General features: G+C 26.9%; 1 protein-coding gene across 3 annotated transcripts in view; it reads left to right on the top strand.

The window, feature by feature from the left end:
* Nucleotides 1-26822, top strand: part of LOC129606339 (putative polypeptide N-acetylgalactosaminyltransferase 9) — a 185878-nt gene that overhangs the window by 66308 nt on the left and 92748 nt on the right. For all 3 annotated transcript variants that reach the window (XM_055516614.1, XM_055516613.1, XM_055516612.1), the window contains exon 2: nucleotides 7321-7372. The gene's annotated coding sequence lies outside the window, so the exon portion shown is untranslated. The remainder of the gene's footprint in view (nucleotides 1-7320; nucleotides 7373-26822) is intronic.

The following is a 26822-nucleotide window of genomic DNA, read 5'->3' as shown; positions in this document are numbered from 1 at the left end:
TAATACCACGGTATAGATGAACTCTCAGAAGTTTGGTCCTATTTAAAGGTAGAAGCTGATGTCAATAATTTATCGGTGGCTCTACGAACGTCATAAATGATTTTTTACGCATATCTAAATTGTAAACATATAAAAAATAAAATATGTCCTCAAAATAGAAATATTTTCAAAAAGCCTTACCATAATATTCCAAAATTTACCATTGATAACAAATAAAAAATTTTATTACAATTTAAAAACCACTCCGGAAAATCTATAAATGAGAAGCAGGAGCGGTTCTGACTCGTTCGGGGCCTTGCGCGGTTTTCGTAAAGTGCGCCTCATTACGTGCTTTTCACTATAAACAATTTTTGAAAAATACGTATGATGCAAAAAAAATTTAATTTTTAAAATTTAATTTTCTTTGTTAAGTTTTCAATTGTGTCCCTGCTTTCCGGCGCCCATTGCAAGTGCATACTTTGCATATATGGTAGATCCGGCACTGATGAGAAGTTATACTTTTTTTTTATAGTTATAGTCCTGTTAGTTCTCTTCTTTTTTAATAATTTCATTTTAATACCACATTAAATGGAAGGATTAGAAATGACATTAAAATTTTTCAAAAATATTTTTTAATATTTTAGTTGAGTAAAAGCATAAAATTTTTATTAAAAATTTTTATAGCAATTTTAAAATTTTAAGATAATATGGTGTTAAATATTCATTTAATTTAGTTTAAGGGTCTAAAGAAGAAAAACGATTCTATGATCAAGAACGTTAAGATTTTAATTTAAAGAAATATTTATCTTATTCTTTCTTTGAACTTTCGAAACGATTAACTATTTTATATTCCATTACTTTCTAGTGCCACTTAAGAAATCGTATAATCTAGATAGATTATATGATTTTTTACGTAACACTATAAGCCTGATCTGTCGAAGTAAAAACGAAACAAAAACTGTTAATTAAAAATACATGAGATAAATTTTTTATTCGTATTTATATACAAAAAGTGTATACGAAAGTAAGCCGCATTTCAAATTTAAACAATATTAACCAAAACAAACTTTGACGTTGGAACTTTTTCGGATACTGAATAACACTTAAACTTTTTTTTGCTAAATTCCAAGATAGCCAAATAAATTCTTATGGGATACAATCATGCCGGAGAAAAGGTCAATTTTGTATAAATCTTGTTCACGACCTAGTGCCTTTGAAAAAGTTTCAAGAAAATGCGGCATACCATCGAAAAGGAGATCTGCAACTTTAATTCGGAGAAATTTTCGCAAATAAATTGGGATTGAGGAAATAAACTTAATCTATACCAAAGTTTTATATATATTCTTTATATAATATGCAAACAGAAATTTTATATTCAAAAAATTATAACTTGTACACTCATTTCACACTTTAAAACTCTCACTACTTCAACATTTTTAATCTTGAATAGGTTTTTGTCAGTCAAAAATATCTGACAAAAATAAACTAAAAAATTGTTTTGGCAAACATTTCAAAAATTGCCTTGTCAGTGACTTTTAGAATTTTTGTTTTATTATTTTGAGTGAAAAAACCAGAAAAATTTTGGCGCTGGAATCGGATTTTTCTGATTCTTAGATACCTGCTTAGAAAGGTACTGATAATGTTTTGTTTTTGTATAGCAAAAATCGTCGCGATGATGAGATCATTTTAATAATTTTATTTGTGGCCGCTATTAACAATAACGTTTTAGGTCTTTTTGACTGGCATGACAATGAGAATGTTAATTATGTTTTTATACCCGTACGAACGTATGCTCGAAGGGTATACTAAATTTGCCTTACCGTTTGTAACACTAAGAAATAACGGTCTTAGATATAGACTCAACTGTATGTTTTTGATCAGCGTCAAATTCTGACTTTATTTAGCTTTGTCTGTTCGTCCGTCTCAACGATAACTCAAAAACTAATTGAGCTAAGTTCACCAAATTTTCACAAATGATTTATTGTAATAAGTGCTAGAACCCTATTTAAATTGGGGTTCGGTTCGGGTAGCTACCATACAACTTCAAAAGTTATTTGTCTATATCTCAGAAACTATGAAAGCTGTAGTATTGAAATTTCACACACACAAATATGTTAGTAGGGCCGATGTGCTTGATAAAATTCGTTAAAATTTCTTGGCTCTTTCTGGTAGCCGCCATACAACTTTAATAGTAGTTTGACACTCACAGTATTTTGGAAAACACATAGTATTGAAATTTTGCATACATTAATATGGTAATACGGCAACTTAAAGTCATAGTCTGTCCACTAGTCAGTTACGGCGTCTTTAGTCGCACATATGATAACAAATTTGTAGGGGTATCACAGAGTTGACAAGGTCAACTCTATTTTTTTCTCGTTTTAAGCTTGAAATTCATTTAAAAAAATTTTCCAAAATGGTTTCAAAAACAAACTTTTGACATTAAATTTTCCTCACAGATATTTCGATTTTACTGCAAATAGCAACTTTTAAAAAAATTTATTTATTCATTGAATAAAAACATCTTCATCACAAAGTGGTGCTTCGAACATTATGATGAAAATCACTGAAAAACAAGTTTCTAATTGCACATAATTGATTAAAATTTATGCAGTTGAATGAAGCAAATATGAAGGTTGCTTTGCCCAAAAGGTTTAACTTTAGCATAATTTAATTTTTTAAAACATGATTTAGAAAATGAAAATTAAAATGCTTAAATAAAATGAAATTTTAAAAAATAAAAAATTCATAAATTTTGTTATTTACTTTTATCCTATCCAAGGCAAAATTTATTCGTCCTTCTTATTTTTTTTTTCTTTTTTCCATTGCTTTATTATTATAAATTTTTAATAAGTTTTGTTATTCTTTACCGTATTTCATTTATAATTTCTTTAATATTTTACTCACTGTACCTTGATCTCATGAATAGCCAGCTAGCTGCTCAAAAAATGGTTTAAAAGAAAATTTCCAAGAATTTCATTTTCTCTACTCACTTTTCTCTTTTTTTTGCTCTTATTTCAATTGCGAATCATGTAATAATTATCAAATTGTTTATGAAAAATATTTTCCTTTTTGGAGAAAACAAAACAGAATGAAAAAATAAAAAACAGCATTAAAAAGGACGAGATTTAAATTAAAATTATTGTATAAAATTTTATTCTGTACCATTAAATGAATAAAATATTATTTTTATTATTCTTTTATAATTGCCTTAGAGGGAACAATTTCACTTATTAAACGTAACTCTTAAAAATTTAAAATATCATAAATAAAAGGGGAAACAGAAAATTCTTATAAAAAGAAATTATTTGTCTTTTTTTTTTAAAATGAGAAAGAAAACAGTAAAAATGAATTTTATATTTTTGTTTCTTCCTAAATTAAGAAAATTACATAATTTCGACAAAAAAATTTCAATACAATCACATATATAAGAGTGTAACCTTCAAAATGAAGGTTCTTCACGGAAAATGAATTTTGAAACTTTCACTTCGAAAATGTTTTCATTTTAAATTTTTATTTTCATTGCAGAAAGAACAAAAACTCAAGTAGGCGTAGAATTTTATTTTATTTATTTTGAATCTCTTGCTTTTTTCTTAAAATAAAATTTTTTTTTAAATTTCTTAAAATGGCAATAAACTCTTTCAAAAAAAGAATTGAAGACATATGGCCACCTTTTTTGATATTGAAATAATGAGGTTTTATAGTGTAGAACAGATTGAAACTAAATACATATAACATAAAATCTATGCAAGTAAGAGGCTCATAAAACTTAGTTATTAAACTTAATATTGCTATGAGAAAGAATTAAGAGTTTTCAGGTGAAAATTTTTAATTTTGTTAAGGGACTATTCCGAAATTCATACGTAAGTACTTACTATACTCTAAACACTATTCAACGAATGCATTGATATTTTAGGGTTTTAGTTTTACTAAGGGCAAATTGGCTATAAGAAACGGATTTCCATTTTTACGGCTAGGTTGTAAGTCGTCGCTAATAGCATATAAGTGAAACTTTATACTGTAATCTTGGACATATTTTTATAATTATAAAAAGAATTTCGCGTAGGCAATTGGTAAATAAGTTGTAATAAGTTGTTGTATCACAAAAACTTCGGAAAACATTTGCATTTGTCTTCTTAGCATAACACGAAAATAAGTAGTCCTTCGATCTTTCTAAAAGTTAATAATAATAGTGAAGTCAAAATAGTTAATATCAGAAGAAGTTAAGGTAGTTTGAATTGTCAATTGTCAGTTTAAATATGAGGAAGACGGGTTCTATTAACAGGCAATTTTCAAATTCATCACTGCAGTCCATATAATATTATAATTCTGTGTTCATAAAAATGAGCGCTCATCACCTTATTGTTAGAAAAACTGTACCTAAACTTAGTCTGCCGTGTATTATAGTATCTTAAACTTAGTTGCCGTGAAATTTTTGTATCTATGTGAATTATTTATCATTATCTATTTTTTCTATTTGAATTGACAAAATCTTTAATTTTCACATTTCCTAATGTCATCTTAACTAAAAAAGGTGTAAAAAATGGCACTATAAATATAGAAAAAGGCAAAATTCTTGTACGTTTTCATTATGAGCAGATTTTTTTTGTTTTGTTTTTGTTCTTGGTAATTCGTTTAACAGATTTGATTTCTTTCTGCTATGATTACCATACATATACATACATATGCATGTAAATATCTTTATCATTGTTTCCTTCTTTTTATACCCTGCACTTCGTGAAGGGTATATTAACTTTGGTATGGAGTTTGTAACTACTTGAAGGAGTCATCTGCGGTATGGACATATATATATATTCTTGCTCAGCGTAAAATTCTGAGTCGATTTAGACATGTCCGTCCGTCCGTCCGTCCGTCCGATCGCACGATAACTAAATAATGCTATCGACACCAAACTTTCACATGTTTTTTCTTTTGTGCCGAGGACGAACCCTATTGTTATTGGACTAATTCGGACAACGGGTTTGGGTAGCTGCCATACAACTCAAGGAGTTTATTTTAAATATTTCGAAAACTAATAAAGCTATAAATATAAAATTTCGTATACATGTGTCCAATTATATTCTACACATGCTCTAAAAATTATAATGGGATAGCTGCACCGGTTCGGGTGGCTGCCATACAACTCCAACAGCAAATTTTTTATATTTGGCAAAATAATAAAGTCAGATTCGTGAAACTTGGTAGTCATGTGTCCATTTATAGGTCAAATGTATTTCTGAAGTTTTAGAAGAATTGCTTGACAGGTTCGGGTACTTGCCATACAACTCTAAAAGCTTATTTTAAATATTTGGAAAAATAATAAAGTCAGATTCATGAAACTTGGCAGTTGTGTGTCCAATTGTAGATCAGATATATGAAGTTTTGATGGAATTGCTTGACAGGTTCAGGTACATGCCATACAACTCCTAAAGCTAATTTTAAATATTTGGAAAAATTATAAAGTCAGATTCATGAAACTTGGCAGTCGGATGTCCAATTATAGGTCAGACATATCCGTGAAGTTTCTATAGAATGACTTCACGGGTTCGTGTAATTGCTACATAATAACGAAAGGTGCAGGGTATAATTCAATCGGTTTATACCGACTGAAACGTTTTTACTTGTTCAATTTACCGATTACCTATACTTATTATATTCCAAAGAACACATCAAATAAGACAGTCATATACCTGCACACCTACATTAATATAATATGCTTATCTGCAACAATAGAATATGGTTGTATAAACCGTGCAGGAAAGATTTATCTATACGTACAAAGCTAACAATATTATCCTTATAAAATTTTATTTAAAGAAAATATTTTTATAGCAGATACGCTGTAAGCTGAAAATCATTTGAAAATTGAAAAAAAAAGAAATGAATATTATTTTGCTTTTCCTTTTGTTCGGGTAATATTCAATAGTTTTGTGCTGTAGGGCATTAAGGAAGTATTAAAATAAAAATCGTTTTAATTTTTTTTTTGTATATTCGCGCTATTCAACATTCTCACACATCAGAAAAGTTAAAAGCTCTTAGCTTTTTATTATTTAATACGTCAGATTTATCCTTACATCCACACATGTAGGAAAAAATTTTTAAGACTTAAATTACAACGTATTCATTTATTCTTTTTTAAGTAAAAGAATTTCAGTCTTTAAATTTGAAAAAGAAATGTACTAAAATAAATTAAGATCATTGAATTTTGCCTTTGTAGCGTCCTAAGTTTTCCAGCTTCTCAGTGGAATCATTGATTATTTCGAATTTCATTGCAATTACCATTTCAAGTTTAAGGACACTAATTTTAAGAAAAATTATTTTCTTTGGATCTTCGTTGTATCGGGTTTTCGTTGTCATTTAATCCTAATGCATAGACTGTAATAAAATCATTTCGTCTTAGAACGCGACACGTGCAATAATAATATTGACGAATTATTTTTACTTGCATTTTTAATAAAATGAACATTTTTCGATTAATATGACTTTATAGTTTTAAAGTAGACCAGTTAGTTAAACGAAATACGCAATTTCTCGGATTTTGCTGCATTTGAAAATTAATTGATGTCATTTAGCAATCAATTAGTTCGCATTTATTATTAATATAAATGAAGTTTTAGAGAAAATTTTTCCAAAATTTTCTCCTGCACCAAAATAATTACAATACTTAACAAATTATTAAACAAATAACAAGATACTGAAATGTTTGAACGCCTTTGAAAAAATTATTTTTTAATACCTTGAAGAAAATAAAGTTTTTCAAATCAAAAATTACTTTGCTCTAGAAAAGAAACCAAATCTCGATTTTTATATTAACCCAATAGAATTTTAGTTTTGGCATAAAAGTTTGTATATTAGTGCCAAAATAAAAGTTTCAAAAAAAAACTTAATGTTTTAAAAGTTTTCATTTCCATAAACGGATTTCCATTCTCTATTTAAACGGAAAAGCAATCATAGAAATCTGTACCAGAAATTTGAATTTAAATCAAATCAAAATTCAATGCGATACTGTTTGCGATATGGAATTTCTAATACAATATAATATTTGTGGGTCAGAGTTAATGTCGCAAACATTCACTTACATTTTTAAATTGGAATACAATTTAACTACAAATGCAAATCATGATAATAATAATAAAAATATTAAATAATAATACTAAGTTGAAAATTTTCCAAAAAAATATGAAAAATTTAAAAACTTACGTATTAGATTTTAAATGGCCATATAACTTTTAATACTCAAGGAATGTATTAGAGCTAAGGTTTAATTTTTAAAAATCAATTGCGTATTTTTATTTTATTACAAAAACATGCAGATTTTAAATTTTTTTTCTTTATTTTCAGATATGCACAGCTAAGTCGAAGGATCCTGAACGCTCACTTTTCTATACAACATGTAAGTAAATTGTAAAAATAACAAACACATTTCTTTGCGAGTGAATCTCTCTCCCTTAAAATGGTAAAAAACAAATAAAAGGAGCACCATTTAAACATCGCGACATATTTAAAATATTCTCTGAAGTCTCCTGCTAAATTAAAATATCTTGTGAAAATCGATTCCTAGCAGCTCATTTAGTAAGAAGCAGAAATAAATATTCTCTGTTATACCTTATTCTGAGGTTCTTAAATCATATATTTAATTGATGTTTTCAAATCATATTTATGCGTCTATCTTACACAGGTAAGGAGTTGTACTTAGTATTCCAAAAAACGTATAATAAAAATAGTCGAAATTGACTAAGTCGGAACTTATAAACATTGTTTCCATACAGAATATTTATCTATTCATGAGTAGGGTTTTTAAAATGTTACGTAGCGGTGCACTTAAAAATAAAACACCCTGTATAAAATACTACAACATGTAATAGAAATTATTTGTCTATCACCTAAAAATTTTCGAGATTAAATCAAAAAAATAAAAAATTACTAATTAGCAATCGAGCAGCTTGTCACATTAACGTTGGAATATTATTAATGCTAAAATTCTATATAGAGAATAAAAATTCATCCAGTCTTTAATCAACACCAAAAATTTTAATAATTTTACCTATCATTATAATTATTATAAAACGAAGGTCAATTGAATTCCAAATTTATTCGTTATTAATCATTGATTGAATTCTTCGAACATAATCATTTATCTTACTTAGTGTTTCTTTCAAGGAATATGTTCATACATTTAATTTTAATAATATGATGATTTTTTGATAGTCAAAACAAAATGCCTCCAAAAATTTCAAATATTCTTTTAGGCTTTGTTATGGTATTCAATGCCGTCTCATATATGAAACACATTGTTTTAAGTGATGCGCTTGTTAAATGATTAATGATTTTTCGCCTATTGTCTTTTTTACTAAAGAATTTTGGAAAAAAAAACAACTGCGTCCTTTTTTATAGACTCACAACGTGATTTTTATATCTAAAAGCATAAAAATTTTCTATAAAAGTAGAATTTATTTCAATAGAATAACATGAAGAACTATTCAAATTTCATTCATATGCGGGTATTTTATAGAAAGAAAAGTACAAAATGAAGAATTTTTGTTATTTTTGGTGAACGTTTTGACAAAAGAGGACTATCAATCATTGAGAATTATAATTAAATAAGAGCCTAGAAAAAATTTACTACTTATATAAGAATAAAATAATGCTTACATCTACATATATAGGGTGTCTGAGAAGTTCCTATACTTTTTTTCAATATTTTAACAGCTTAGAACTGCTACATGGATTAAGAAATCAAGATTGTTAAGATTCAGAGACGTTTATTATAGTAATAGCAATATTCAATAAAATATTTACAACAAATGCTCAAAATTATGCATATGCACGGAGGCGCTTTGGGAAATTGTTGACAATGGTCGCGCACTGTCCGATGGTAAGTTCACTATATAGTTCGATCATATAGTGACAGGACGGCCGCTACGAGGAGGTTTCGACGTGCTATCCAACTCTTGCTAACGTTTTATGGCATCAGAAACAGTCAGTTAACCAGTCGTCTTTACAATCTCAGCTACCTTCATACCTTTCCTGCGTAATTCTGTAATAGTAATGCGCTTGTTATCGCGATTCTTGGTAAAATTGCACGACGAGTGTAAATAATGAAAGCAAATAAAAAAATAGAATTATAATGACAAAAATTAGTATTTCCAAAAGTACGTTAACTTTTCAGACACCCAGTACATAAATTTAATATTCTATATTAAATTACTTTAATGAATGGAATAGAATCAGAAATGTACGAACATTTAAATGCCCATAGTAATCAAATATTAAAAATAAAAAAAAGAATTTTATTGATCGATCCCATTATTCCAATAAATTTTACTTATGATTAGAAACACACTTAAAGCGTTTTCACGTTTAATTAACTTGCGAAATAATGTTCTTTTCTAATAGTTTACAAATCATAACTAGTCATAATGAATTCAGGAGAAAAAAAAGGAAGACGAAACTATATCATACCTTGCGGCTATTAAGATTAAAGAAAACTTTGTTCAATAGTTTGGACACTAGAACTTAGATTAATAGATTGCAATATAAAGTGTAAAGTGAAGAAACACTTACAATTTTTACTTAATTAGAGTACATATGTATACGAGTATATATAAATAAATAAAAATATGAAAGTTTTCACGTTGGCAATGTACAATTTCTGCTCTTACAAAATGAAGAAATGATAATCAATCGCGTGTTCTTTTTGTAGGTCCATTAAGAAGACCTTATTCACCAATACTTTAATAAATGCTTATTGAATTTAGTTTTTATTACCTTTTTCAAAGATTCACATACAATTAATGGTCCTAACCACCTTTCCCCATTTTTAGTTAATATATCTCCGAAAATGCAAATTTGGTTCTTAATAGAGCTTTACTTTCCCGAAAAGTTTCTCAATTATTTTTGTTAAACATTCAAAATTCCAGTAATTATTTCTTTTAAATATATTTAAAACTAAACTAGCTAATAGTTTAGTCAGTGGAGGCATAGTTTCCAAGCCGTGTTTTTCTTGAAAAATTTTTTCGTTAAATTTTTTGATCAACCGAATTGAATTATAAGATTTGATGGAAATCCGTAGTAAATTCTTTACATTTGATCAAAAATGACAAATAGAACTATAGCAGTTAGTGGCACCTGATTACCCGTAAAAACTTTTGGTCCTCTGTTATTCTTAATCAGCATGTGCAAAATTTCAATTATTTTCCTTAAATAAAATTTGCCTTACGGCAAAAATAAACTCAATTTCGGCTGAATCTCTATTTCATTAAAATAGAGATTCAGCCGAAATTGTGATAAGTGTATGTAAGAGCGTACAAGCAGGCAAATATCTTTCTAAAAATAATTTATTTAATGTTTGCATATCATAGAGAAACATGCAACTCGTCGTTTAAAACTCGTTATGCGAAATGTCGTACCATACATAACCTCTTTTATGGGGTATACAATTTTGTATTAATACACATAGAGAAACTAAAAATAGATTCATAATACTAGTACTATTTCAATTAAAGAATGGTATTTAAAACAAGCTACAAAGGCTGTCAAAAGTCAAACACTTTCAATTTTCCACACATTATTGTTATTGATGGCTGATCTGGAAGAAGAAATAGCCAAGTTTTATTTTAATTGATTGATTTTTTTTTATTCTCGCACTTCTCAAATTCAAAACCAATAATTTTTTTTATTCATATTTTTAGTGTTTTAGTGTTAAATTTAGCTTTAAGCTAAATATATGTTTACATATATAATAAGTATGATTGTGTTATTTTTTTAGCTAAATAACTTACTAACTGCTTATTAAAATTAAATAAAGATTCTTTAGTATAAAAAATGCCATAACATTTAACTGCTTCTGAAATAAGCTGGTATTATTCATAATAATATAGGAGTACACAGCCTATAGAAATCAAATGATTCAGATTCGATTCATAAGACGAAAAAAAAGGTTCATTCAAAATTCTTAATGAAAAAAATAGAAATTCAGAAATCGAAGTCAAAAAACTTGAAGATTTTTTTTTGTAACTTTTATTAAACAAACCAAAAAAAAAAAAATTTAGTTGAGAAATTGGTAACCAAAAAAAAAATGGGAATATTTCTTTTATTATAAAGTTTTGACACTTGTAAAGCGAGATTAATTTGATTAGCACCTTTTATTAATAATTACAGTCTAAGTCATTTTATTGAATACAAATAAAACGTGAAATAATAGTTATGAAAAACGATTTTTGTAGGTAAAGTTTTATTATAACAAATGATGAAGATAAAATTTAACAATATTAGAGGGATACAACAAAATGTGTTAGCACAATGACCAACCAGTTTGTATGGTATTTAAAGTAGGATTGATGGTAGTCGAAAATTGTTTATTAAGTTTTTAATCAATATCCAATTAAAATTATTTTCTCTTTATAGTAAATAAATATTTTAAATGATTTTTAAAGACTTTTTTTTATTAAAAAACAGCAAAGAGTATGAATTAATGAAAGACTTTGATTGTTTTCTATGTGTCGGATCACAATATGAGAGTTTTGCTAAAGAGAGAGAGAGAAAAAAAAGTAATCGAGTTGATTAAGTATTTTATAAAATATAATTAAAATAATTATTGGTAAATTAATTATTTTTAATTAAGAATGACAGGCATATCCTGTTTATTTAACGATTAAATATTAAAAATTATTAATTTTTAAACATTAATTGTTATTAACTATAACTTGTTAAATTAGTTTTTTTATTAAAAATGTAAATAGATATTGAAAAAAAATTTTAAATAGCGAAAAAATTCAATGTTTACAGTATAATCAAGATAGGCACTAGTATTTGCAACTGATTTAAAAAACAAGTAAAAACGTTTCAGTCGGTATGAACCGATTGAATTATACCCTGCACCTTTCATTGTTGTATAGCAATTACTCAAACCTGTGAAACCATTCTATAGAAACTTCACGGATATGTCTGATCTATAACTGAACACACAAGTTTCATGAATCTGACTTTATTATTTTTCCAAATATTTAAAATTAGCTTCTGGAGTTGTATGGCAGGTACCCGAACCTGTCAAGCAATTCCTCTTAAACTTCACAAATATATCTGATCTATAATCGGACATCCAACTGCCAAGTTTCATGAATCTGACTTTATTATTTTCCCAAATATTTAAAATTAGCTTCTGGAGTTGTATGGCAGGTACCCGAACCTGTAAAGCAATTCCTCTAAAACTTCAGAAGTATATTTGACCTATAATTGGACACATGACTGCCAAGTTTCATGAATCTGACTTTATTATTTTGCCGAATATAAAAAATTTGCTGTTGGAGTTGTATGGTAGCCACCCGAACCGGTGCAGCTATCCCATTATAATTTCTAGAGCATGTGTAGAATATAATTGGACACATGTATACAAAATTTTATATTTATAGCTTTATTAGTTTTTGAAATATTTAAAATAAACTCTTTGAGTTGTATGGCAGCTACCCGAACCCGTTGTCCGAATTAGTCCAATAACAATAGGGCTCGTCCTTGGCACAAAAGAAAAAACTTGTGAAAGTTTGGTGTCGATTGCATTATTCGTTTTTGAGTTATCGTGCGATCGGACGGACGGACGGACGGACGGACGGACGGACGGACGGACGGACGGACGGACGGACGGACAGACGGACATGTCTAAATCGACGCAGAATTTTACGCTGAGCAAGAATATATATATATGTCCATACCGCAGATGACTCCTTCAAGTAGTTACAAACTCCATACCAAAGTTAATATACCCTTCACGAAGTGCAGGGTATAATGATAATTTGTTGATTACGTAAACGATAAAATCTAAGATTAGATCTACGACAAAGTTTGGTGACTGTTTATACAGCAGACTGAAGTGACCTGATGGAAATAAGCAATCAGTTGATCGCTGTTTCTTATTGCCATAAAAAATCAATTGTCAACATTTTGATTTTAAAAAATCTGGCAGTAAATCTGATAAGAACAGAGTAAGTAGTTGATGTGATTAGTTGTTAGACAAAATCTAATGTCAAACAATGTTCATATATACATGAGTTTCATAAGGTTCAAATTAAATCGAGCATTTTGTCGTAAGCGTAAATTGCGTCTTATGATTTTTAGAGAATCTTATTCAAATATATATTTTACATAAAATAATGATTTTCTCTTTTAATGTAATTGTAAAGTAACACTTATGGAGTTTACTCAAATGGAAAAATATATTTAAGTGCACAATTTCGAAAAGGGTTGCCTGGATTAATTACCAAGAACTGATTGTATTTTGAAAAATACTATTGAGCATCGGGTCATTTTGAGCAATATTACGTCACGTTAGTACTTGAATGTCGTATATGCATACGAATTATAGCCGTGCTAATTGTATTAATTTATTTAGGATTTTTTTGATAATTATTTTTTTGCATTTTTCTTGCACAAATTGAATTTGAATTTTGTTTGAGTAGCGGTTTTCTAGTAAAAATCATGGTGCTATTACAAAGGTGGCAATTGGTTTTTAATGAATTCATGATCAAAAATTATAAATTTAGGGTAATTGGTAAACACAATTGATCACCAAAAGGAAAAACTGACCGTTTAAATTAACCATTACGTATAAGACTAGTTTTTTCTCAAATTTTTGATATTATATTTTTCTAGACGACAACATGTAGAAATTTGAAGTTGTAGTAGCTTTTAAAAACTTTCAGCTAGATTAATTAGTAATATTTACTTCATTAGAAAAAAGTTTTTTTATACCTCGACTTCGTCCGAGTTCAATGGTTAAAAGGGCAAAAGGGGACGGTAAATGGCACGCCATTAAAAAGTATTTTCATTATTTAATTTAACTCTTTTATTTAAATGCCAAATCCGACCATTATGTTAATGCTTCTTTCAATTTTTTTCTTATGCTCATCCTAAATATATGCAATAAGTCGATATTAATTTGGCATATGAATTAAAATATGTAATTTCTAATTTAAGTAATGTCGCAGATTGTAATTAAAGGCAATTTTTGTGAAAACAGAAAACTTATTTTAAATTTTGTTAAAATAAATGAATAAAGGAAAGTGTTTGATCGAGTAATGCAGGAAGTTGCACATATGTAATTGCATTGCAGCGGATCTGCTCCTGTAATGCACATCTAGTTTGAAAAATTACTTGTAAAATTGAAATTTCAAAGACCAGAATGCTTTTCATGCATCAAAAAATTCACTGAAACGAAACTCAGAGGTACACTACCGTGATTTTTCACATTTGTGAAATATTAAGGAAAACAAAGCTTCTTGCATACCATTGCAATGAATTTAAGACTCTCAAACAGCCGGTCCAAAATTTTGTTAAAAAAATGTACAAATGATTTCAATACGAATTTCTTATAAGGCAACGTAATTTTATTCACAAATTTGCTATTTTATTAAAAAATTGAGAATTGAATTAAAAGAAAATATATAAATCTTCACTTCATATCAATTGGTAAGCAAAATTATAAAGCAGTCTAAAAATTTAAGGAGAATATATTAAATTTCCCAATACAAAATAGAAAATGCGGTGAATGTAACAATTTTTCCTTTTCTTATAAAAAGTTATCTTTTAATTTACATTTCACAGTATATTATTCGATTCACAACTTTACAGCACTGAAAATGAAAAGTTTAATTGTCATGATTCATAAGTTATTTCTCTATAATGTTAACTACATACATATGTACATATATAAAACAATTTTAATATAATACTCAAATGTAATATTTACATGTAAGCATGTATGTATAATCACCTATATGAACCATTAACACGTTATAATTTTTAAGGCATTCACCTTTAATAAGCGATAAAAGCGAAGAAAAATAATAAATTTATTTTTTAAGAATTTCTAATCCTCTTGCAACGCATTGAAAAATTTTGTATGCATATACACACAAAAGTACATACATACAATATTATATAAACCAGCTAAGAAATTTTATTATTCAATATTTACCTCAACACCTTAAACAATTAGGGTCCTTAACTTGGTAAACTCACTAGGCAAAGTAATGTAGTATGTATGAAAAAAACAAAAAAAAAAATATAAAAAATTTAACTGACATGATTAATGGATTATAATCCAACGTAAACGATAAAATAAAAAAGCTGAAAGGAAATAAACGCGAGTCTTTTTAATGTTTGTTCTCCAAAATATGCGTACTTTTTAAGTAAAATAATGTTAAACCGTAAAATTGTAAAGTTTAAAGATGAATATGAGAAATTGTTTTTTTTTTTATTTTTTGTTCTTTTCGGTCTTCGTTTTCTGCTTTTGAGTCTAACACATTAATCAATTTTTAGATGTGGTCCTCATTTAATAACCATTTAATACCCATTGGTATAGACGAGGATTATGATGATATTATTTTTATGTTCTAAAACGGTCCGACATTATAACAAAATTCAAAAGGATATTTTTTGGAGACAAATAATGTGTTTGTTAAATTAAAAATTTTATAACGTTAATGGAATTGTGAATTGTGAAAATATAAAATTTTAGATAAAAGTGATAGAAGTTTATATGGATGATCTTAAAATTGAATCAAAAAAATTTAGAACTTTCAAAGTAAATTCTGAAAAAATTCTGAGTACGAGTGCTTTTTCATGTGAATTGTAAATGAACCGTCATAATATTAAAAATCACTCAGCCTCGACTCAAGTGATCGATATTATAAGAACTGTAGTATTTAAAGTATCGAAGTATACTTTGATAAGATACAAAATTGAGGTTCAAACTATTTCTATTTTAATTAAAATGTAGAAAATGCAGTGATTTTTATTTATGCCTAAGGAATTATTTTTTTTTTCGTTTCTCCCTTTTAAATTCATCTTAAAAAAAAATATTTCAAATTTATGTACACTTTTTCAAAATGTTTAAAATTTTTCGACAGCTTTAAAACTAAATATAACGCACATGATAAAAACAATCCTTTTGTGTTTCAATATACAAAAACTCTCCTTTACTTTTATTTTGAAAACTATTGCTCTATATTATATAGTATGCCCATAATAATGCAAAAAAATCTGATGTGATCAGCGCATAACCGACTGCAAAATATGTTGTCTAGTTTAGGAAAATGCCTTTTGAACACTTCCGTCCAATTTTAAATAAGTTAGTAAGCTTTTTGTTAAAACATGTCTAGAAAAATATAAATTTGGCTCTTAGCTGTGTTTCGCTTTGTGTTTTCCAAATTCTTTAAAAAGGAAGTCAGTTGCTTCGCATACCAAAGAAAATCCCAAATATTAAATTCCAAAAAATTTCATCAATTAGTTTTTTAGATATGGTAAATAATGTATCAGCCCCCCAGCAAAGTGCCAGTTCCCGAGATTTGACGTACCCCAAAATTTGATCAAATCGTCTCACCCTCAAAGTTAACTCATATATAAAATTTTATCAAAATCAGTTCAGCCGAACTTAAGATACTAATTTGCACAGACGGACTAGACTGACAGATAACACAGACTAGCTGACAGACACACAGACCGGCAGACATCTCTCGAAAAGAAAATAGTTTGTTTGCGCTTCTCTAGCTTGGAGAAATGCATTTTCGCCGAAAACTTCACATGTGAAATTTCGTACCATCCCATAACCTCCCCGTAGTGTATGCAATGCAGTCTGTAAAAAAACAAAGAGAACATTCCACAATTTTAGCAATTGAATAATTAACACATCTTCTACACATTTTCCTATTTACTTTGAAATGTAATTCCATATTTTATAAGTGAATATACATTCATACATACATATATAGATTTAGTTTCAGTATTAATTAAAAAATTGACCATCACAGAATATTGACAGCATTGAAAATAATGCTTCAAATCCACCATACACCATATCAATTAGTTGAAGCAAAAATTTATACTTGAGCGTTTAAAATAAATAAATCTGTTGACTGTCATGGTTGATGCAAATAAAAGTTAAATTGCAATGGATGTTCCAATCGATCTTTTTTTTAGATTATAATTAGAGTTTAGAAGAATAACTTTTAAAGTAGAAATTAAAAAAAAATCTGATTTTATATTATAATAGTTTTTTTTTTATATTTTTTAATTATAATTCATTAAAATTCATGCGCTTTTTTTCTACTCACTTCAACTTTTTATATTTAACTATGATAAATAATAATTTAATCAAGGTAGTTATATGAACTCAAGTGAAAAAGAACAGCTAAAAACAAAAAAAAATAAAATAAAAATTGAATAATGCTTTTAAAATTATTACGCTCTTTTATGCAATTTCCGGATTTTTCTGACCTTGGCAATTTCTGGATGGTGTTGTAGCTAGAATTTTTAACATAAAATTAAATATGCGAAGCAAGTATCTAAAATAATTAATGGATTTTTCTTCAAAGTGCTTGGATATTCTATGTTATATTTGAATGCAAACGTAAATTAATATAGTATATAAAAATGGCAAAAGCAAATAAATGTAACCACTGATTTAATTATTCGCTTGAGTTTTATGTTTTCTATTCACAAATTATTGTAAATCAAACTGTATAAGTTCTATGTATGCGTGTATAAAGAGCATAATAATATTTCCCAATTTTTTTACGGCTGAAGCATCACGAATAAAAATTGTTTTTAATTTTTTTAGTATATAATTCATTTTATTTTTCCCGTAAATATGAAAAATGTACATTTATATATGAGATTAGAATAACATTAAATGAATAAGACTGGGTTCATTTGAGATAAACTGAAATGTATTTGAGTCAAGAGCTTTAAATTAGTAATCTACTGAATTCCTGTATAAACTCAATCTATACCGATAAATTGAAATCAAGTCCCTTTGGAAAGACCCAAGTATACTATAAGTTTTTGCTATTATAAAATATAAAAATTTAACAAGTCTAAACTGCTTAATTGTGTTATCTTATTTCCGATTTATATTGAGAATGAAAAGAATTTCTTGCTGTCACATTTAAACGCAACTAAATTTTAAAATAACTATTTTTCAAATTTTTGGGTATCGAAAATTAAATTCAGGGAAACATGGGTTGTAAATGACAGTAAAAACAAAAAATATTTTGCATGAGTGTTTGGTAAATTTTAATGTTTTTACATACAAGCATTACAACTTTTAGCTAGAATACATTTATGGGTTTAAATTGAACATAGTAATCACGATAACTGATTACCCTCCTATATTTCGATGAGCATGCCTGGGACCAGCATAGGTCACATTTTATGCAAGTCATATTACGTATAGGAGCAAAGATTGCATTATTGTTTATATTGGTTTGCCTATCTCGCTTTTGAAAAAAATTAAATTTGTAAAAAATTGCTTTCGTAGAAAATGTTGAACTATAATAATTTGGTCGCAGAACTTTACTCTTCTGCAATTGCAAACAATTACGAAATAATAGTTCCAACATACATAATTAGATTTTTTTACTTGCTTTGAAAACCTTAACGACAAAATACAAACGAATAATGGTAAAACGTAATTATTTTTTAGCACTTTACATTGAGCTAGAATTACACTTACATATACTTAAAAATCGTGTATAACACATTATGTACATAATGTTAGAAATTATGTTGCAAATTAATTTGCGATTTAAATATTTTGTAGAATCACAGATATTCTAATTTTCCTATATAAAATATGTGTAATATTATGTACATAGTATTCAAATTTATTTTAACCATTCATAATATTTATTTTAAAGCACTCATATGCTTGTACACACACATATTTAACACATATGAATTTTAGCAAATATACACATAATATACCTATGTGTTCACATGTGCTTAATTAATTGAACCGGAAAATCGGTGCAGTGACCGATATTTTTTTCTTTGCTTTTATTTTTATTTTGCGTGTTTTGCTTTTATTTTTTATGATTGTTTGCGTATGTATTGACTTAATTTAAAAATTTTCAATGCATTTAATTTGTTTGTTTGTTTGTTTTTTTATTTTGTTTTCTTTTCAATTCATTCATTTTTTAGAATTATAGAAGTGGAACTACCTTGACAGCAAATTCACGGTTTATTAATAATGATGACGTTAAAAAACGACAACAATAAACATTTTATTTATGGAATGCACATTGTTCAATTATGCAAATCTCTTTAATTTTTATATTTTTAGAGAAAATATTTTTTTTTAAATTGCTTGTGAATTGCATTTAAAAGATGTCAGAAATTTAGAATTGAAATTTTTAATTTCGAATTAAAATGACATTTAATTATTTTATTATCACATTTTTTTTTTTGCTTCTGTAAAAAGATTTGCAAACATTGTTTTCGATTTATTTTAAATTTTTTTTTTATAATGGCCTCCAAGTGTTTGTCAATAAATTATAGCAATTTTTGTCCTAAAAAATTTACAACATCGTATACCATAAAGAAGGTTATGTGATGGTATTAAATTTCACATGTTGAGCCTTCAACAGAATTGAATTTCTCTGTGACAGAGAAACGTAAGTTGATTACTAATTGAATGTGCGGCGCGAATAAAGTTATAACCAACAAATTAACAACTTTTCAGGGCGCAAAAAAACTGTTTGCAAGTGCCGTTGTTAGTTTATAATATTCCAACAATTTTTTTGGCATATTCTGGTTTATTTCATAATTTTACACTTTCATTCCAAAAATATGATTAATAGGTATAAGGAGTTGAAATAGGAATAATAAAAATTTTTGCTTGGAAAAACGTTGTAAATAATGCGTATATAACATTGTTCCATATTTGTCTAACTAGAATTCTCGTTGCCATCTACAACTTTTTTCCGTAAATAAAATTTGTCATGTGCTTCGTCTGTTCGTTAACTTATTTTACTTTTGATATCTTTCCATTTGGAAACGTTTGCACGTCGTTCTTGCCTTGCCTTGACGGCCGAACGATACATCGTTTTTTCACGGACTGGCGATTTCTGAAGAGAAATTGGCCGACTTCTAATTCGAATTTAGCGGTACTTTATACATCAAAATGCAGAGTTTAGAAAGTAAAACGTTTTTGTTAAAAAAATATAATAAAGTGAAACTTGATGGCTACAACGTTATTCGAGCCGCACATTCAATTGTACATCTCGATTTCGGCTGTACCAATTTTGATAGAAATTTTTATGAGGCCAAAGTTTTTAAAATAATTCCTTAAATTGAATAATTTTGAAAATTGGACTTTTTTACATTAAATTGCGTGCATCGATTCAATCAAATATTCAAAAAATCTCTTCAATTTTCAGAAGTTATTTATATATATAAACATAAATGTAATATAAAATTGATAAATTTTAAATAATAATTACGACAGTATAATATTTCCGAGAGAAGGTTAGATATTCTTTATCAAATTTCTTAGGTCATTGTTTTACAATACAATTATTTTCTTTTTAAGTGTAGGTATGTATGTAGTTAATTATTACAATATTTCGATAATGCTACAAACATGCACACAAAAATTGTATATCAAACGAGGTCAGTATTACTGAAATTGGTCTAATTATGTACATAAGTATGTATATATTTATATTTTAGGAAATTACATTCGTAAAAAAGTAAAAGCTGTTTGAATTTTTTAATAAAAACGCAAATTTTAATTATTTTACAATAATAATTCATTAAGTTCCAAAAAAATATATTTTTGCATAATTAGTAAAATTATTTGAATACACATATTAATATTCAACCGCATTTACAAAATTATTCGTATCAATATACAGTAAGTATGTATATTTTTACATTAAAACACACGTATGTATATAAAGTTGTGTATCGTAAATTATGCCATAAAAAGTGTATCTTTTTTTTCATTCATTCATTTAACAACAACCGCGTTTTGGTTTTATTTTTTAAATTTTTATTCATTAATAAAATATGGAAACCGAATCAAAATATTCTTATTCGTATGCACTTACATATATGTATGCATATAAGCATATGTGATAATCATTGAAAGTAAACATGGTGTAAAATAAAAACTACTCATTCAGATCAACGCAGTGTAGCGGTTGTAAAAAAACCGCTGAACTATCAAGTAGAGAAAATAATAAGTGATAAAGAAGTGTTGAGAATGAAAAAGATAGAGAATGTCACGACACGTTCTTATGTTGCATGACCATTGTATAATTGTATATTATACAATAAGTACATATGTATGTACGTATTGTATATAAAATTTAATTAAATAAATTTTTGTTCCTTCAACAAATAAAATTCATTTTTCAGGCTCAGCATATTGTAAAATTTTATAAAAGAAAAATTATCATGGACAATGTGGTTAATTTAATTTTGTATATTTTAATACCCATGAAATATCACAGAAATCTTGTTACAGTCTGTTTGCAATAGTGTTATATTAGATTAAAATGTTTACACATATGCTCCTATTTTTTGTAGTATGCAGTCCAACAAGATGTTAAGAATAGAAACAAATTCTAAATTTTGTAAATATATAAAAAGATGGTTGCTCATTTCTTTAACTCACAAAATGAATCGATAATATGAAACTGATAATGGAAAAGGCCTACTTAACGAAAATTTTACTTGTATTTACATGTCCTTAGCGGCTTAATTTTGAGCTATAATTCGTACTTGTACATTTTAATAATAAATGTATGTACCTAAAAAAAGTATACTAGTATAATTGAAATTCAGTTGATAATGTGATTAATTGTAATTGTTTTTACCTTTTTATCAATTAAAATACTGACTTTAAGTGTTTGTTCAGGAGAAAGATACGACAAAGTATACTCTTTATTAATAAACTGTTATACTCTTTATCACTGTTGTGCTAAAAGAATGCTAATTGGTTTATTCCCTCTATAAGTTCATGAAATTTTAAGCATTTTCAAACTCACTATTAATGGTGAAAAAGGAAGGCAAAGTTTTCTTCTTAAGAGTTAAAATGACGCACAGATGAATAATGTGAAACTAATAAGCATATTTTTTAAATATTTCTTTGAATTTGTGAAATTTGCCTCCTTCATTCACATTATTTATATTTTCGCAACCATAACAACTTGTATATCATTTTATTATAGCTCTTGTCATGTTATATATAAAAATCTATATGCATTAATATTATTTGCATATTTAAATGGGCGACCCTATATAATTAGAATTAAATATCTTAAAACTCAACAAAATTTTGAATTCATATTTATAAAACTGAAATAAATTTACCGAGTTTTACCAAGCAAAGGTATGATTTTATTTTGGCCTTTAATAAGTAGTTTTTTTTTACAAATTCACTGATGCTTAACTTTATTGTGTAATGATGAATAATTATAATTACATTATAATTGTAAAAACAAATTGTATCTATGCATTATATACACGTGTAAATATGTATGTGATTACTGATTATTATATGAGTTACTACAATGTGCACTAACTTTAGTATATTTTTAACGTTAACGCATCAAAATATTTTTGTTACCATAATTAAAAGTTACGCGTCATGTGGCCGATACCTACGGTACATACATTTGGGTATATTTATTACATTTTATTGTATTATTAAATCCAATTTTTGTCTATCAATTCTATTTTAGGACATCTAAAAAAACTTTTTTTTTCTTTTTGGAAATATTTGTAATGTCATGTGTTTCACAATTATAATCCATGAAATAATTGATATTTGTTTTTGTTATAAATAGAAAAAAAAATAATATGACGTGGAGACATTTTAGACCATTTGCAATTATGTCATGGGCATTTTTAGAAAGCAAAGTTGATATGTGGTTTTTATGTTTTTATTTTCATATAAAAAAACTGAAAATGAGGCCACTCTATTTAATGAATAGACATTTATGTCATTGATATTTATATTGTAAAACGTAATGTAATTTCGGTCCATTATTTCAAATTACAATATGAAAACGATTTATGTCAATTTAAATATCCTGTCAATGAGAATAAATGATTCTATGTATTATAACAATTATAAGGAAATTTTTTTATTTTAGGATATTTTTTTATAGCATCATTAAAGGTATTTACAACTAAGGCCTTGGGTTATGTTTAACTTTAACTAAAATATAATAGTGGTGTATATTGTAGTTAAAACGGGAATAGATATTTTTACAATATAAAAAAATCTGATGTGGTCAGCACAAAACCTCTTAGTAGAGTTTCGCTTTGTGCTCCCCGAATTCCCAGTAATATTCGCCAGTTAGTTTGGGTAACAACTAGAATTCAAATACCAAATTTCAAGAAATTCCATCAATCCGTTTCGTAGATATGATCTTTCCAAAAAATTATGTGTTCATTGTTTTAATATGAAGAATTTGAATATTAAATTTCAATAAAATCGGTTGATTATTTCTCTTTATATACGCAAAAATGTATATTTGCCCGTAATAAACGTCCAGTTGCTGATATCTGATTTCTTCCAAAAGTTAGGAGGTTTCGCGGACGAACGAGCGAAGCTTATATGTGTATGAAATTTCAAGAAAATTTGTTGAAAATTTTCTTCATAATTATCAAAAATGTAGAAGAGGCCCGCTAAAAAGTCCAGTTCCCAAGGACTGATAATCACATCAATTATCTTTTATTTAATTATGTCATTGACATGTTAATTATATAAATGAGAACAAAATTTCCAGAAAACAGAAATTTAAAATTCAAGGTACCTGTTATTTTTTTTTAATATCTCAATGACATTGATGACATAAATGTAATATTCTTAAGTTATCGTTTGGTTAATTTTATGTCAATGTTAATCTCAAATTAAAAAGAACCTCCTTTCGATTCGTTTAATTCTTATGTACAAAACTTTGTTTAAATGATGGAATAGATAAACTAGATCATTATGAAGTAGGTTAAATTTAATATCAATCTAACCTTTAATTTAATCAACTTAAAGCATAAGTTCGTACACCTTATATAGAGTTGAAAATAGCACAATAATTATTTCATTTCTATCATATTAAATATTCAACTTTCATTATTTTTATTTTTTTCATACTACTTGAAATTTTCATTAAAATTAAGATTTTTTGCGAGAATCTGTGTTCTTCTACTTTCTTTGCAGTTTTATTACATTTTTTGTCTTGCTATTTTCTTTTAAGAAATAATGAAACTCACACTATATTATAATTACAACATCCCATTGGAATATTAATATCAAAAGTCAAGTTTTCACAATGACGTTTTTTATTTAATATAATTTTGAAAGAGGTTTGACTTTTCATTATTTTTAATTGCTTAATAAAATATTTTATTCGACAAGTATGAGTTAAATTGTATAAACGAATCTAACATCGATTCGCAGATCATTAAAAAATTTAGACGATTTTTTCACAGTACAGACCTAGTCATTGAAAGTATGGCATAAATAAAATGCAAGTTATATAGCTAAAAAATCAAGCCGTGATTTGAATATGTTGCTCTTATTCTTATAGAAAAAAATATTCTGCTATATTCCAGAATAATATTTGTATTTATACAATTTTTTCTATATTTCGACCGATTATCAATTGATTTATTTAATTTTCTATAATTTATAGTCTTACATTATTCAATTTACAGTCTTGAGTATCAATACAAATTTTAGAATAGATTATCGAAAATTTAACTTGTTCACAAAAGCAAAATAAATGTTATTTTTCTTTAATATAAATTGTAATTTAATAAAAACAAAGATAAAAGAATATTGATGAAAAACCAAAGAAAATAGAAAGCATATGCCATTTCCTCTTCTAAGTTAAAATATTTATACATATAAATTTTTTCATCTCATTTTCTTTCTCTAACATACTAGCTATAACTACATTTTTCTATTTCATTACAATTCAAGAAATTGAATTAAATCTGACATACTTATTTAAAAATATTGTATACATAAGAGAAACAAAACAAAAACAATTTCGTAACTGATACTGGACCAGAACAATACATGTTTACAATCAACAATTTTTAACCAATCATGAGAGCATCCTCGTTTTAGATATAAATGAATATAAGGAATGGAATATGTAGAATAAATACAATGAGAAATAGAATCAACAACCAATAAACAAAACTATGTAATACCCATATTTACATTTGTACATACATATGTATGTATATACAGCGTGATACAGGAAATTAGTGCTTTAACGTATGTTATTGTTTACGACATCAAAAATGAGTAAAATTTTTGTTTGGAAATAGGTGTTAAATCCCAATGAGATAAAGCATTCCGAAATTAGAGATTTTAACAAATTTTTACGATATTTCTATTTACTTAAGTTTTTTTATAACTTTCGCTACGATTAGATCTAAAAGCTAAATCATATAACATTTTCTTCTATCTCTCATAGTTTTTCCAGTAAAATGTGTTAACGTGTGTTCGAAAAAATGTGCAAACAATGCATGAACTCTATCTTGTAAGGTTCCGAAATTATAAGCATTTATTTATGTGCAGGAAAAATCCAGTAATTTTTTATTCCAACAGGACGTAGCTCGAAAGCGTGTATATTTGATCGAAATTGATCAACGATGCCTCCCTGAAATTATTTGCCACCTTATGTGAAACACCCTGTATAAAACAAACGTCTAGTGGGCCATTTACGGTCCTCTTTTCTATATTCTATTTCTTTTCTATAAAACTTCAATTTAAATGAAATTTTGGTATTCGAAAAATAATAGACCAAAATTAGATTTTTAATAGAAAATGTTATCATTTTATAAAATTCAATAAATAATTTATTCCAAGATTTTTTATTACTTTTCGAACACATAGTGAACATCCCACCCAATTTATAAGGTTTCATGCTTTTACACACATCTGTACATACTCGTATGTTTATTTTGACTGACAAGTACAAATCTAATTCTAAAACATGAAATCGATTATAATCAACAACCAGATAGTACTACAATTTTAACCATTGAGAAAACCTAAATCTGAACCCAAGTCAATTCCATAGCGAATAAGGAAAAACATAATATCCAATCAAATAATAACAATAACTGAAAAATTACAGCATTAAAATCATATGGAAGAAGTTTGTTATACATCATGATAAATGGTATAATCATTGATAAAACGAATAGAGAATATATGGGTTCATATGCATACTTTTACACAAATTTACACGTACAAACTTAATACATTCATATAAAGAATAGAAAATACATAAGTTTTTCTTGTTTTAAATATATTAAGGATATTCCTTAAGTTCAATATAACATTATTTTGTTTTAGAAAATTTCATCAAATAGATCAAAAGGGTTTGAAAAAATCTTTATAATAAATCGAAATAATATAATACAAAATAAATAATGTTAAAGATGTACGATAAATATTAAAAAACAAAAGGGAAGATAATTTCATTTAAAAGAAACTAAAGTTCTACCAATAATCATTTGCTATTTGTAATGTGGGGCTACAGATCCAAATTGGCATGAAACCAATTTCAGTTTTCTTAGCAGGAAAACCATATTTCTACTAAAACATTTCATATTCAACACCGAGTTCTTTCCGATGGAAATGAACTTCTGTATTGTGGTGAAGCGTATAATAAACAATTTTTAGCGAGATGTCGGGCTTTCGATTTGTGTGTATACATTCATCTGTCTCAATTTCGGCTAATTCTTTTTAATGAAAATTTAAATTTGATTGAGTTTATTTCTGCTATGCCACCAATTGAATAACTTTTCAAGGCCTCGAAACTAGAACTTTACTATGGGCTAATTTTGGAATTTGGATCATCAAACAAAAAATATTCAACAGATTGACTTGGAGTTTTATGAATAAACTTCGTGTAAGTTAAATAAAATTTAATATGTATTTGAATAATACACGTGTAAAAATAATAAATTTTTTGAGAATATGAGGGCTTTTAAAACTGAATATTCATTAGAAATCAGGGCCGATTTTATATTTCTTT

The sequence above is a fragment of the Condylostylus longicornis genome, unplaced genomic scaffold, assembly GCF_029603195.1.
Source record: "Condylostylus longicornis isolate FDR11 unplaced genomic scaffold, ASM2960319v2 ptg000018l, whole genome shotgun sequence".
Classification (NCBI taxonomy): domain Eukaryota; kingdom Metazoa; phylum Arthropoda; class Insecta; order Diptera; family Dolichopodidae; genus Condylostylus; species Condylostylus longicornis.
This window is presented reverse-complemented; position numbering and strand designations above follow the sequence as displayed.